The 12,758-nt window shown below is 36.3% G+C and overlaps 1 protein-coding gene and 1 non-coding gene across 7 annotated transcripts in view; one reads left to right on the forward strand and one right to left on the reverse strand.

Moving 5' to 3' along the window:
* The window catches only part of ERBB4 (erb-b2 receptor tyrosine kinase 4), a 1,283,620-nt gene that overhangs the window by 1,259,927 nt on the left and 10,935 nt on the right, over positions 1-12,758 (reverse strand). The window lies entirely within an intron of this gene.
* On the forward strand, positions 10,503-10,585 carry LOC133236284 (small nucleolar RNA SNORD86). The gene has a single exon (XR_009732826.1). It is a non-coding gene; the product is annotated as a small nucleolar RNA SNORD86 (small nucleolar RNA).

A 12,758-nucleotide genomic window follows, 5' to 3' on the forward strand; every position in this document is an offset into this window, starting at 1 on the left:
CCTGCTGGCAAACTGAGCAATCTTGTTATTATAAGAATTAAAACGCACACCGTATGAAAGAAAACATAACATAATCTTATAGTGTGAAGCTGTTTGGATTTTCAACCTGTAAAAATATATTATTCCAATAAGGACAAAACTTAGAAAACTTCAAAGTGTATCACAAATTGGGACTATCTATGTGGTTTCATTGTTCTCAGCTATGAGATATATACATTATACATATTCAATACATAACTGTATTATGCATAATACGATATCAGACTGACTTTGACCATAAACCAATCTAATGCAGTAATAAATTAATTGATAAGGAATTTATTTTCTAGATAAGTACATCTCAGTTTGAGTCCATGTCTAGAAAAATAATCTTAGAAAACATAATTCTAATCATTGTCTCTGATATGACAGCAATTAATTTTTCCTCCATAATGCCCTCAGTGCAGATTATGCTCAAGAATGAATGCTATTTCTCAATTACACATTACATAATTTCATCTCAGAATTTCCCAAGGGAAATAAAAGTCTTGGGAAATAACATTTAATAGCATCAGGGCTAATAAATATACTTCAACATTTGCATGCCTGTAAAAACTGCAGAGCATACCACAATGTGTTAAGAGAACTGCAGTCATGCGTGAAACCACTAAGAATCAAAATATTTGTGTAAAAATAGACCATTTGGGCCACTACAAGGCTCCGGTAGGTATAATTTTGACCCTTGTTGTGAAGGACAACTTTAGCTATTCGCTTATACAAACAGCTGAGTAAACAGAGAGCTCAAGCTGTTACCTGAGCGCTTTCCTAGTTGAAATATAGGAATAGGAAGGAGACCTGGCAAAAAGGAGTTAACTACTGTGCTGAGGTAACATCTGCTTGCCCAGCCTCTAGTTCCACATCTAACTTCTGCTGGAGAAACAGTGATTGGGGAGGTGGTGGGGGTGAAAGCGAGGTTTTAGGACACAAATAGTTGCATGTCAGGCATTAATCCCAGAGAAGCTTTCCTTCACAAGTCCTGAGACTATTCCAAATAGAGATCACAGTCGAAAGGGACAGCTGTTTATAACCTCTTCTGAAAAGAGTTATTTGGGGCTACAACTACTGATCTTGTGTGTTCCCAAAATCATGTGCACTGATGTGCCTAGTCAAGATTTGTAATGGAGAAGAATGAAAAACCTATAACACCTGTTTTCCTAAATTAACTCCTTTTTGCCAACTCTCCTTCCTGTTTTTCAAAGTGCAAATAAATTCAGAGAAGCTTGCTTTCTTCCTAGCAATACAATGTAGTATAGATCATTCATCCCCGAATTTTTTTTAAGTACAGTAAATGCTACTCAATTGGAATATTTTAACATTCTATTACTATTGGAAACATGAGAAACAGGACTCATGATGAGGTACAAGAAACTTTATGAATATAGGCATACCAAAATTTAATCAAACAATGCAAACAACTTCCCAATTCTCTTTTTGGAAAAACTGCAAACCATCATGTTCTTTTTCAGGAATATATTGATGGTGACAGTAGCTTTGGTGATATTAAAGCTACTGCATGAAATGATAAAGGGTAAATAAAATGGCTATTGGAAACTGGCCTTGCTAAGAGGAAAATAATTCATTTTAAAAATCAATAATTTTCTGCTTTTAAGCTATATTCATTTCAGGCAGATATGTCCACAGACAACCCACTTTAGCATATTTGCAAAAACTAAACAAAGGAACAAAATGGTTTGAAATAAAACAAAATAAAATTTAAAAATCCAAAGTGCTACATACAGATAAATACTATACATTAAATGAGCACTGGAGAGATAATGACACAATAAGAATCATGTGTACATTAAATCCCTCCTAATGTACAAGTGGTAAAGAGGAAAAACTGCTTCCATATTTGGTGGTAGGGACCGGGACAGGGGTTAATTTATAAACATGTGGAACCCTAACAAATGTTATAGTATTTAAACCTTATAAAGATACGTTTTAAATAAGAAAGGCAAAATTAATAGCAATACTGATAGAAACTGACTGCCATTTCTGAAATGGGACAGGCACTCTAGCCTGGTTTTGAAGTAGGATATTGACCGGCAGTGAAAGATGAAGACTGTTTTGGAAGAGTAGAATGAGTCGGTTCCTGATTCATGGGTGCAATTAGAACCACTCAGGGATGGAGGACAACAGGATCTAAAACAAAAGCCAGCAAGCGTGGAGTGAGATAAAGGGAGGAGAGACTGGCGAAATGTTATGTGGTGGTCATTTCGTTTCTAGCATTCTTATTTACCCGTTCAATATCCCTGTTTCTCTCATAAACTAGCACATTGTCTTTCTTTAAACTCAAACCTTGAATGTTAATTACTCTCATTTTCATTACCTCACCACTGAATAGGACTAATCCAAATTAAACTGCCAAATACCTGGTTAAAGGTTACCATAGTAACAACTATTGTCATTTACAGAATATATTCATGAGGTTTGATCTGCTCATGGTATCTCTGAATACCATTTGAAATATATCAGGACATCTTAATTGGATAAATATCCTCCAAAAATGTCTTTGATTTAAATATGCAGATAATACTGTTTTTCTCTAAATTTGTGATCAACCTTAAGTTACACAGAATGTCATATTAATGATAAATAATAACAAAATCAATGGAGGAAAATCTGTGGTAATAACTTAGATTATAGTTTAAAATGCCAATTTCAGGCTGCATTTAAATAAAAACCACCATTGTAGCTAAATGAAATCTCAATCCCAAAATTCAACACTTGCATCTAAAAAACATAAAATTTAAGAAGCCACTGGCATGTGACAATTATTTTGTGTTACGATCCTCACATCTGAATTTTTAGTTATTTAACTGCTACACTGAAAAGTGTCAGTCGCTCAGTAGTATCTGACTCTGAGATCCCATGGACTGTAGCCCACCAGGTTCCTCTGTCCATGCGATTTACCCAACCAAGAACTCCCACTGGACTGGGTTAGCATTTCCTTCTCCAGGGGATCTTTCCAACCCAGGGATAGAACCCACGTCTCCTGTATTGAAGGCAGATTCTTTATCTGAGCCATCAAGGGAATTCCCAACTGCTACATTAAAAGGTCTTAACTACAAGAGTAAAACTCATAGTGTGTCTCAGAAAGTCTGACAGAAACTTAATCACACAATACCACTGACCAATTATTCTGAAGCATCACCTGTCAGCTGAGTAACATAATGGCATGTAATAGAGCTTGGGAGCCAAATTTCGGTCTCTCAGGCTAAAGACAATAGCCTAAATAAAAATACATGTTTTATTGCTTATGCTGCAATTCACAGCATCTTTGAAAGTCTCCTGATTGGTAAATAAGAGAAGTAACTATTCTCTTCCTCTAACTCACCTGCGTGCTGCATCCATGGGGTCGCAGGGTCGGACACGAGTTAGCAACTTAACAACAACAACAAGCTCACTGGTGTGTAGGGAGGTTGAGACTGTTGCCAGAAAACAAGCAGTCAGCTTTAGAAGAGCAAAGATCGACCTTCCCGTTAGTAAAACTGCTTCTAAACCTGAAGATTTTGAGGTGTTTCAGTGTTAATCAGGGGGCTTCCCAGGTGACTCAGTACTAAAGAACCCACCTGCCAGTGAGAGAGACCCAAGAGAGGTGGGTTTGATCCCTGGGTCAAGAAGATTCCCCCAGAGAAGCAATGACAATCCACTCCAGTATTCTTGCCTGGATAGTCCGATGGACCGAGGAGCTGGCAGGCTACAGTCCATGGTGTCATAAGAAGTCAGACACGACTGAGCGACCGAGCATGCACACAGTTTTAATCAAGAGAGCACAACTGGCAAAGGTCTGTGAATTAAAAACTTTATGATGATATGCATAGCCTTTTTTGATTCTTTGGTTATCAAAATAAGTGTATAAAACCATGATACAGGGAAAAAACTTAATCCCAACAATGTACAGACTGTCTTCTATATAGAAAATTCTGTTCAGTGTTTGTAGATAGATCTTGAAGATTCTGCTCCAGTGTGCAGAAATTTTTCCAAAAATACATTCAGTCATACATTAGATTAGTTGTGCCCTATCTTGAAAAGTTTAAATGCCTATAAAATGTAACATAAAAAGTTATCTCATGAATTTGATTAAAAACCATTTTCTCTTGAAGGCGCTTTAAAAAACAATAAGGATGAAAGGACAGAGGATTTGAGTTTGCCAGGTAAACATAAATCTTTGGAACAAAACTGTCTCTCTAAGGTCTTTTTTTTTAAAATCCCCAAACTATAAAAAAAAGAAAATGAAGGAAAAATGATTTGAGAGAACTGCCTCTCACAGGGAGCCGAATTCTTTCCCACATAGTCTATTCACAGTACCCAAGCCTATCCATATATACAATGATTCTGCAAACCAGTATTGCATCATTTGTTTATAAACACAGGACACAGAACTGATGCCCAAATTATGAGAAAGCAGAAACCCATGGTCTTCTCACATTTTGTATCTTTAATGCATATTTCTTTTTTTGCTTTTAACTGCTTTAGTTACCATACTATTACTACTACTACTACTACTACTACTATTACTACTACTACTACTACTATAGCATGTGTGTATGTGTGTTAGTCACTCAGTCATGTCCAACTCTGTGCAACTCCATGGACCATGGCTCGCCAGGCTCCTCTGTCCATGGGATTCTGCAGACAAGAACACCTGCAGCTGATAGCCATTCCCTTCTCCAGGGGATCTTCGTAACCCAGGGATCGAACCTGGGTCTCCCATACTACAGGCAGATTCTTTACGGTCTGAGCCACCAGGGGAAGCGCATACTACAGTATACATAATGTAACTGAGCATCTATGTGATAGACACTGTTTTACATGTATTATTTCATTTAATCCTCACAACTATGAGATTGATCTTAATATCAGATCCCATTTTTAGATGAGAAAATTGAAGCTTAAAAAGATCAAGAAATTAACCCATCTTTACATGGTTAGTATTCAAACCTGGACCGTTTGATTCTTAAGTTTCTCTATTTAACCTCTACTTCAACTCTTTGCAATACTTTAGTTTACTTTATTATTGATTTTAAAAAGTGACTAAACTGGTTACTCTATTTGAAGTATTTATAAACGTACTGAAATTACAATGTGATAATAGAAAAGTAGTATTATTATTAATATGCTTGATCCTGTTTTCCAAGTTTTGCATATTCACAAATAAACCTGTTTATTAATAATTATCACAGGTATCAAATGAAATAACTATGAATAGCCTAAAATAGGTAACAAATGAATCTATACTGTCAATATCCTTCTTAGAGGTTTTAGTTTATTTATATACATAAAATATTGCAACTTGGACCATGAAAAATTGTTAGAACCTTAAGCATTGCTGACTTGCCACCTGCACAGATGTTTGCCATTTGGTAAATTAAATCTCTCCAAATTTCTGTCTCCTTGACTATAAAATCAGGATAGTACCGGCCATGTAGTGAAGATTAGCTGAGGTATTCTATGAGAAGTGCTTTAGCACATTTCCTGACACCTAGGCCTTTAATAAGTATTAAATATTAATTAAGACTTGGCTGTTTATCAATGAAGAATTAGTTGTGTCTCTAAAAATATACAAAAAAAATAAGATTGTAAAAGCACACTAAATTGTGAAAAGAGAAAAGTAAAATGTTGGAACTGCTTCAGTCAGAGATACTGATATATTCATACAGAGATACCCAGTAGGCAGTAGCAGAAATAACAGGATGGCCTGGCACTCTGGAGAGAGGTAAGAGCTCAGAATGACTCTTACAGAGGTGAGACAGAGAAAGGGATCCAGAAACTGAGACAAAATGGTAATGAAGGAAGAGGACAAAGGCCAGATAGAAGTGTGGGTAAAAAATCACTTTTGTTGGGTGGGTTATCTTCACTCATTGCCTCTTTAAAAATAGATAATCAAAACTGTAAGCCTAAAGCACACCCAATAATAGTCAAGTATATTGCTAGAATATTGTCTCTGTTGTGACTCTAATCTTGGCTAGTTATGTCATTCCGAGTCTCAGTTTCCTTATCTTTAAAATGGAGTTAATACCGCCTACCATGGCAGATTTTAGCGAACGTTGGAACTAACGCACAAAAATACCACCAGTCACAGTGCTTGGTGTAGAGAAAGCACTGAAATGGATACAGAGCGAGACAGCAAGGAGAGATGTAGTCAGAAAGACTTTAAAGCAGAAGGAAGCCCATAACAGTATTGCAGTTTTCATACCAGAGAACTCAAAAGAATGTTAAAAGAATGGTAACCAAAGAAAAAAGCAGGAACCTAAGTATACGTACAACTGATTCACTTTGCTCTCCAGTAGAAACTAACTCAACATTGCAAAGCAACTATACTTCAATGAAAATTTTAAAAAAAAAAGAAAAACATTTCATTTAGCATAGGTCTTACAATATGGATCCAAAAGAGCCAGTAAAAGAGATGGAAATGTCAAAGGCCTTGAAGTAAATATTTCCCAAGCGGACTGAGAAAGGTTGACTTTATTTGTAGCCAACTGAAGCATGCATATGTGCCTTCATCTTTTTACTTCCTTTTGATTTTCAGTCTCTTTTGAAAAGTGCTTCTCTTTGGCTCTGACTTCTCAACACTTTACACTTCACTCAGAACTAGAGGCCCCATTTTCTAACCTCCTGCCCTTCCTATGTTCTCACCTTCTTATATATGTTTCTCCTTCTGGTTTAGTTAAACCCAGTCTTATAATTACTTGCTGGCATAGACCCAGAAACACAAAAAAATATTTGTATACTTTTATTCTGTATTGTGTGGCTTTTAAAACTGAGAATGATTTATTTCTGATAGTACATTGCATTAGAGGTATGAGTGTCTAATACAAAGGCTATTGAGAAAAAACAAAACAGTTTATATTTAAGGAAACCAACCTTTAAAACACCTATCTTACAAGTCTGTTAAGGACAAGTAGATAGTGAAAAGCATTTGGGCAGAAATCCTGTTCAGAGAGACAGTGTTGCTTTCACTGCTTCAGTTTTCCAGAGATCAGGGCAGGATATTTGGGCACAATGTGCTCATGACGGACACACAGGGTGGGAAGGGCCCTCAGAGGCCACAGAACCCACTTCCCATCCCCAACATCACTGACCAGTTGCTCTCCAGCTGCCTCATCCATTCCTTGTCTTCACAGAAGAGGTGAAATCAGAGTTGACCACCCTCTATACATATGAAGGCACTCACCACCTCCCAGGACAGACCATTCCAACTTTGGGAAGCTGTAACTGTGAGAAACTCCTTGATGGTGTTCAACTGAAATCTGATGCCTTACAATTTCAAACAGCTGCTAATGTTTCTTTTCTCCAAGGCTACCCAGAACCCTGCTAATCCCGCTTATACGTAACAGCCCTCCAACTTTTGAAGATAGTTATCATGCTCCTTCTCAAGCCTTCCCTTCCCCATGCCTGGCATCTCCTTCTTTCTCTAATCATTCTTCAAATGAAATGTAACTTCATTGTTTTGTTGTAAAGAGTTTTCTTTGCAAAAATACATCGCAGGCCCAAACGTAAGCCACCAAGAGAATCACAAGATGAAATTCACAACTTCTTTCACAATATTACAGTTTAATTGTGTAAAGAAATTTTAATTGAATGTTTTCTTATCCACCATAAGTGAAAAGAGTATATGTGGTGCTCTCAAGGAACAGACTCCTATCTTAAGTGACTTAATACACAATTGTGGAGCAGCTGACACCTTGCCAGATAAGCTGTTCATTCTGACTAATAACGTAAGCACGTAGTATGTTTATTCCCACAGTTATGGCAACTACAAATTTAAATTGTTGTGATTCTTCTGCAGCCCAATTTATAGACAAACTCACAGCACACTTTTTCTCGATCACTCCCAGGAAAATTCATAGCATCTGCTTTACTTGAGTCCTTTGCCCTGCATCACTCATATGGTTTTCTCCTAGGTTAATTCAATATGAGAACTAGTGACATCCTATCTATTGTTTTTAAGCAATGTCCTTTTAAACTTCAAGTCAAGTAATAAAATACCTAAGCTGTGATACACAACTTAGAAACATGCCTCCTTCATACAGGCTAATACTTAATAGTGACAAAGTTAGTATGATGCTGTTCACATTCCAAGTATTTTAAAATACAGCAAAGACTTTATTACTTGCAAGAATAACATTCAAAGTGGTTTAGGGAAGGCTCTGGGAAAGCCAATTGGTAAAAATGTGTTTTAATATTTTATCAAACAATAAAAGCATAAGGAATATAGCACTTGGATATTAGTCCTGGTAACGGAATATATTTCGTTGTTCATATCCTTCCATACAGGCTTCCAGGATTTTTGAAAATGCCAAACAAAAGTCTCAACATTCTTAGTAGATATTAAAAAAAAATAGACATGAAATTTATTTTTTTTATATATTTGAGTAAGAAGCATTGAAAAGCATTTGATCTTGACTTCCTATGAAATCAAAGATGTCTTTGGTTTAAAACCTCCATGTGCTGTATCAGCATATATACAATTACTACAGCTTTAATCAAGACAGAAGCTGTCTGAAAAAAATTAACCTTGAAATAACCACTGGAAATATGATGAGATGAACAATTCATGAATATGATTCTCTATAGTGAACTTGATTATGGAAGTTTCAATATATCACCAGGGACAATGGAGCTGCTAAATTTGAAGTTAAAACAACTGGAAAATATTATTAACTCTTTAGCTGATATTTTTACATAGTAAAAATGTGACTTGAAATACTAATCCTTTTATTGTTACTTAAATGTGTTAACATATTAGTAGTTAAAATATTACCAAATATCTGAGCTGAGTACTGATTTTAATTAGATGCATTGTTTCATTCACAGCTAATAATGTCTATTGCAGTTAAAATGAGCACATTTAACTTAGCCAGGCAGTCTTAAGTCAGAACAAAACTCTAGCAGATATGTAAATAATATTATAACCTTTTAGATATCATTACCTTATGACAGAAAAGACATTTGGGATGTTTCTTGAGATATTCTCAAACATGGATACTATTGTCCAAATCCCTGGCTTTTTCTAGGATCATGTTGCCATCAAGCAATAGATTTTTTGTGGTATATTTTTTTTCAGGTAAGTTAGTCTCTCTTAGAAATTCATTAAAATTTATTCTTTTGGATGATGACACTTTTTTTTTTTTTTAACAAAGATCAAGGTTTGAGTTTTTGTTTGTTTTGTTTTATAGTCACTTTCTGATAATTACTGTGGATCCCTTCCTATTGGCTTATCCAACAGATGAATGACTAGTTCCAGAACATTCATCTAACCACATACCAGATTTGAATTAGAAAATTATCTTAAAATAATGGGACTTCTGATTTACTCAATAGTAAATAGTCAAAACCCTTGAATATGCAAAGCCCCACTATACATGTCCTTGAAACAAAGATTATTTGGATGTTTTGACATATTTTATTTTCAGCAGACCTGGAACAATTGAAATGTTTTTGTTTCTCCCTTCTTCTCATTAATAAATCTACCTTCACAGTGCTCATCCTGTCAGTGAGAATTGTAGTACTTGCAGAAATTTATTTTTATATAGCCTATAAATATTGAGTGAAAGCTGTTAAACTGTGGGAGACAAACTTCATCTGTACCCTTCAAAAGTGGCTGAGGCAGTTTGTAGGAGTGAAATAGCATGCATCAGATCTAAATTTGCTAAACAAAATTAGCTGTGTGCTGTTCTGTTTGTCTTATCTCTTTCTCTGCCCATGGTGTGCTAATTCTGGCCACCAGCAATATAGTAAGTACAGAAAAAAATAATAAATGTCCTTTTCATCAGCAGTTGCATAAAATGTTTTGTCTATTATTCTGTCTATCTCAAAGCATTTTATGTTTTCAAACTTCATTCAGCACTTAAAAAAAAAAGAAAAAGTAAAAAGGCCACTGAAGAATTATATCTGAATACCAATCACTTCAGTTTCCATTAATTCCAAGTACACTTTTAGAGGTTTTGATATATCACCAGGGACAATGCGGTGGCTAAATTTGAAATTAAAACAACTGGAAAATATTATTAACTCTTTAGCTGATATTTTTACATAGTAAAAATGTGACTTGAAATACTAATCCTTTTACTGTTACTTAAATGTGTTAACATATTAGTAGTTAAAATATTACCAAATATCTGAGCTGAGTACTGATTTTAATTTAGATGCATTGTTTCATTCACAGCTAATAATGTCTATTGCAGTTAAAATGGGCACATTTAACTTAGCCAGGGGGTAAAAGTCAAAGATAGATTTTTAACTGTGCTAAATAACAAATGATTAAAAATTCAATGATGTATATTTCAAGCGGTAGGGCCTTAGTAATATATATTTTATATACCAAAACTGCCAAGATTCTTTTAAGTCACACCATTATGAACTACAGAACTGCATAAGAGACAGCATTACATGACCCATTTTAAAAATATGGCATCAAGAAAACATATCTGGATTAAGTGTGTTCATATTTAGAGTAGAAGTATTTTGAAAATTATCCCTATAAAGTTCATTATTGGCCTCTGCTATGGGGGTGATGGCCAGTCCTGGTGTCTGAGTGATTCCCTGGGCCCAGCAAAGGGACCAAGTTTCCAGAGCCTTGAAGACAAGGGGTAACACCCCAAAATACGGACTCATTTTCCACTCTACCTTCATTGGCCGAGCAGCTGCCAAGAACAAAGGTCGCATCTCCCGATACCTGGCAAACAAATGCAGTATTGCCTCACGAATCGATTGCTTCTCTGAGGTGCCCACCAGTGTTTTTGGGGAGAAGCTTCGAGAACAAGTTGAGGAGCGGCTGTCCTTCTATGAGACTGGAGAGATTCCCCGAAAGAATCTGGATGTCATGAAGGAGGCAATGGTTCAGGCAGAGGAAGCGGCTGCTGAGATTACTAGGAAGCTCGAGAAACAGGAGAAGAAACGCTTGAAGAAGGAAAAGAAAAGGCTGGCTGCGATTGCCCTGGCTTCTTCAGAAAATAGCAGTGCCCCGGAGGAGTGTGAGGAGACAAGTGAAAGACCCAAAAAGAAGAAAAAGCAAAAGCCCCAGGAGGTTCTTCAGGAGAATGGAATGGAAGACCCTTCTGTGTCTTTTTCCAAACCCAAGAAAAAGAAATCTTTTTCCAAGGAAAAAAAAAATAAATAAATAAAGTTCATTATTTCACCGAAAGATATACTGAAGCGCCTGATCATATGAATTTGCTCTTTATAACAATTTTTTTCTCAAAAAATGCATTCTTCTACATTACCAGAAGATACCAACTGCATGCAGTAGGAAAAATATATATATAAAATGACACCCAAAATTCACCCTAAATGAGTGATAGCATTACTTCTTAAGTTGTATAATCTTCAAACAGACAGAAGTACTATAAAGCTTTTTGTAAAAGGCTTCAGCTTCAGAACCTTTATCCTGTATTGGCGCCTTCCAATAAGTTTTAATTTGGGGTTGCCTTTCTCTCAATAAGTTGTACTTTTATTTCTATACTGTTTTTAAAGAGGTTCCCCAAACTGCATAAATGCAGGTCCCAGAATCTTGAACATGCCCCTGCTTTGAAGTTTTTTCAAGAAGACAAGGCTTTTATGATGATTTCCTTAACATAGTACAATACACAATACAAAAACAAAATAAAATAAACCCTCTGGAGAAGACAGTGGAGGAGGAGAAAGGCAGAGTAACCCAACAAGGAACTCCTTAAACGACAGATTTACTGCAGCGGTCCCCAATGTTTTTAGTACCAGGGCCAATTTCGTGGAAGACAGTTTTTTCATGAACCAGGGGAGCGCAGGATGGTTTCGGGATGATTCAAGGGCATTCCATTTATTGTGCACTTTGTTTCTATTATTATACCAGCTCCACCTCAGATCATCAGGCATTAGATCCCAGAGGTTGGGGACCCCTGATTTACTAGATACGTTTCTTCAAATGGTTCCAGGGAAAACATAAAGAGCTGCTGATCTGACAGCAGAAGGATCTGGTGGGCTGAGCATCCCTTTCTCTCACAGTGGGGCAGTTACAGCAGAAGAGCCATGCCTTTGGAAGGATCACTAACGCCGGTGGCTAGGAGAAGACATGGAAGAGGGGGACCAGCAGATGGCAGAGGCAGTTGGTTTAGGACAGGGCAGACAGCTAACTGCAGCAACAGACCCACCAGTCAGCCTTCACCTGTACATACTACTTCTTTATACCGCTACTTCCTCATCTACAAAGTAGAAGCAATAATCCCGGACTCAAACTTTCTTCTCAGGGATTCTTAAAGGAAAATCAGGAAAGTTATAAAAAGAAATTTTCAGACAAAGATAACAAAGTCTCCATACCCAATTTTCTCATTAATAGATTACTCTGCAGACCGTTAGGTCTAAGTTTTGATGTTACATGCACTCTTTCGGGCTATTATAAATTAAGGTACACCTAGGGTACCACAGTGACCTAGAAAGGTTGACAGTTTTTTGAAATCTGATAACCTGAGAAGCAATGTCTGGAAGAGCATTTTCCCTGGTAGAATCTGACACTATAAATACTATAATCATTTCACCAATTTTCAGAATGCAGAGTGAATCATCTAAGAGAGCAGCTAAGAGAAGCCCAGTCACCTCTCAGTTCAGTTATGCTGCAAGTATTTCTTTTATAGGATCCTTTTAAAATGGGAGGCATATGTCTAGCTGTCTATTTTAAGATACTGAGAAATCTTAGTATTAACAAAGTTGTATTATCACATACATCTAGGAATAGAAAACAC

Source organism: Bos javanicus, chromosome 2 (genome assembly GCF_032452875.1).
Source record: "Bos javanicus breed banteng chromosome 2, ARS-OSU_banteng_1.0, whole genome shotgun sequence".
Classification (NCBI taxonomy): domain Eukaryota; kingdom Metazoa; phylum Chordata; class Mammalia; order Artiodactyla; family Bovidae; genus Bos; species Bos javanicus.